Here is a 3,462-nt window from a genome sequence, read left to right on the forward strand (position 1 = left end):
TTTCACACATTAACAAGTCCAATACAGCAAATGAAAGATAAACATCTTGTTAATCTACCCATCGTGTCCGATTTTTTAAATGTTTTACAGCGAAAACACAACATATATTTATGTTAGATCACCACCAAATCCCAAAAACACAGCCATTTTTCCCAGCCAAAGATAGAGTCACAAAAGCAGAAATAGAGATTTACATTTTACATTTTAGTCATTTAGCAGACGCTCTTATCCAGAGCGACTTACAGTAGAGTGCATACATTTTATTACATTTTTACATACTGAGACAAGGATATCCCTACCGGCCAAACCCTCCCTACCGGCCAAACCCTCCCTAACCCGGACGACGCTATGCCAATTGTGCGTCGCCCCACGGATCTCCCGGTTGCGGCCGGCTGCGACAGAGCCTGGGCGCGAACCCAGCCCAGCCTGGGCGCGAACCCAGAGACTCTGGTGGCGCAGCTAGCACTGCGATGCAGTGCCCTAGACCACTGCGCCACCCGGGAGATAAAATGAATCACCAACCTTTGATAATCTTCATCAGATGACACTCATAGGACATTTACATTTAAGTCATTTAGCAGACGCTCTTATCCAGAGCGACTTACAAGTACATACATTCATACTTTTTTTTTTGTACTGGCCCCCCGTGGGAATCGAACCCACAACCCTGGCGTTGCAAGCGCCATGCTCTACCAACTGAGCCACACGGGGGGCCATCATGTTACACAATACATTTATGTTTTGTTCGATAATGTGTATATTTATATCCACAAATCTCGGGTTAACATTGGCGCCATGTTCAGAAATGCCTCCAAAATATCCTGAGTAATTACAGAAAGCCACGTCAAATAACAGAAATACTCATCATAAACTTTGATGAAAGATACATGTTTTACATATAATTAAATATACACTGGTTCTTAATGCAACCGCTGTGTCAGATTTTTTTTTAACTTTAGGAAAAAGCATACCATGCAATAATCTGAGACGGCGCTCAGAAATACACAACATTTCGCCGCCATGTTGGAGTCAACAGAAATACGAAATTACATCATAAATATGTAATACCCACTGATTGCATGTTTTCGCTGTAAAGCCTATTTGAAATCGAACACTTTGGTGGGATTAACAACAAGATTACCTTTAAAATGGTATAAGATACATGTACAGTATGTTTGAGGAATTTTAATTATGAGATTTCTGTTGTTTGAATTTGGCGCCCTGCACTTTCACTGGCTGTTGTCATATCATCCCGTTAACGGGATTGCAGCCATAAGAAGTTGTGTGCCTTGAATTCTAAATTATTCACAGACAGTGTCACCAACAAAGCACCCCCACACCATCACACCTCCTCATCCATGCTTCACGGTGGGAAACACTGATGCGGAGATCATCCGTTCACCTACTCTGCGTCACACAAAGAAAAAAACAAGGCTGTTTGAACCAAAAATCTCATCAGGCCAAAGGACAGATTTCCACCGGTCTAATGTCCATTGCTTGTGTTTCTTTGCCAAAGCAAGTCTCTTCTTATTATTGGTGTCCTTTAGTAGTGATTTATTTGCAGCATTTTGACCATGAAGACCTGATTAACACATTCTCATCTGAACAGTTGTTGTTGAGATGTGTCTATTACTTGAACTCTGTGAAGCATTTATTTGGGCTGCAATTTCTGAGGCTGGTAACTCTAATGAACTTATCCTCTGCAGCAGARGTAACTCTGGGTCTTCCTTTCCTGTGGCGGTCCTCATGAGCGCCAGTTTCATCATAGCGCATGATGGGTTTTTGCGACTGCACTTGAAGAAACGTTCAATGTTCTGGAAATGTTCTGTATTGACAGACCTTCATGTTTTAAAGTAATGATGGACTGTCGTTTCTCTTTGCTTATTAGAGCTGTTCTTGCAATAATATGAACTTGGTCTTGTACCAAATAGCGTTATCTTCTGTATGCCCCCTTACCTTGTCACAACACAACTAATTGGCTCAAACGCATTAAGAAAAAAACAAGGCACACCTGTTCTCTAGCATAGGGTGCAGCATTTTCACGTTTGGATGAAAAGCGTGCCCAGAGTAAACTGCCTCCTACTCAGTCTCAGATGCTAATATATGCATATTATTATTAGTATTGGATAGAAACACTCTGAAGTTTATAAAACTGTTTTAATCATGTCTGTGACTATAACAGAACTTATTTGCAGGCAAAACCCAGAGGACAACCATTCAGATTTTTTTTTTTTAGGTCACTCTCTTTTCAATGGGTTTTCATTGGGAATCCAGATTTCTAAGGGACGTTCCTGCAGTTCCTATCGCTTCACAGGATGTCAACAGTCTTTAGAAATTGGTTGAGGTTTTCCTTTGAGAAATGAAGAAGTAGCAATGTTCAGAATGAGGCTCCAGTGAAGTGTACTGTTTGTTAGAGGCGCATGACCAGAAAGCATGCTACACATTGTTTTCCTCCGGTATTGAACACAGATCATCCCCTCTTCAATTTTTATTGATTATTTAAGTTAAAAAATACCTAAAGTTGTATTACAAAAGTAGTTTGAAATGTTTGGACAAAGCTTACAGGTAACTTTTTATATATTTTGTAGTCACGTTGTGCAAGTTGGAACCGGTGTTTTTCTGGATTAAACGCGCCAAATAAATGGAAATTTTGGATATATATCGACGGAATTAATCGAACAAAAGGACCATTTGTGATGTTTATGGGACATATTGGAGTGCCAACAAAATAAGCTCGTCAAAGGTAAGGCATGAATTATATTTATTATATTGCGCCGGGAGGGTTGAAATATGATGGTCTGTGAATGTTAGCTGGGGTGCTATCCTCAGATAATAGCATTGTTTGCTTTCGCCGTAAAGCATTTTTGAAATCTGACACGTTGCTGGATTCACAACAAGTGTAGCTTTAATTTGGTATATTGAATGTGTGATTTCAGAAAGTTGAATTTTTACAGTAATTTATTTGAATTTGCGCTCTGCATTTTCACTGGATGTTGGCCAGGTGGGATTCTACCGTCCCACATATCCCAGAGAGGTTAATTGAAATGCATTCCAAGTACTACCTCATGAAGCTGGTTGAGAGAATACCAAGAGTGTGCACAGCTGTAATCAAGCAAAGGGTGGCTACTTTGAAAGAATCTCAAATATAAAATATATTTGATGTGTTTAACACTTTTTTGGTTACTACATGATTCCATATGTGTTATTTCATAGTTTTGATGTCTTCACTATTATTCTACAATGTAGAAAATTGTAAAAAAGAAAGAAAGACCCTGCAATGAGTAGTCCAAACTTTTGACTAATCTGAAATAAATTAGGTGTTGTCCTCTTTTCTGAGGACTTGATTAAGTCATTTAATTAATTTGTCAATGTCAAGAGTAAGTGGCGCTACTGTGCTGTAGCCTACGTCGTTTTCATTGTTTTTCAGTGGTTAATATATTGACTGAGTGCTTAATTGATTAA

General features: G+C 39.2%; 1 non-coding gene across 1 annotated transcript; it reads right to left on the reverse strand.

Annotated features, from left to right (window-relative positions):
* Positions 1-638: 638 nt before the first annotated feature.
* On the reverse strand, positions 639-714 carry trnaa-ugc (transfer RNA alanine (anticodon UGC)). The gene has a single exon. It is a non-coding gene; the product is annotated as a tRNA-Ala (tRNA).
* Between the last annotated feature and the right edge of the window lie 2,748 nt (positions 715-3,462).

This window comes from Salvelinus sp. IW2-2015, linkage group LG9, assembly GCF_002910315.2.
Source record: "Salvelinus sp. IW2-2015 linkage group LG9, ASM291031v2, whole genome shotgun sequence".
Taxonomy (NCBI): Eukaryota; Metazoa; Chordata; class Actinopteri; order Salmoniformes; family Salmonidae; genus Salvelinus; species Salvelinus sp. IW2-2015.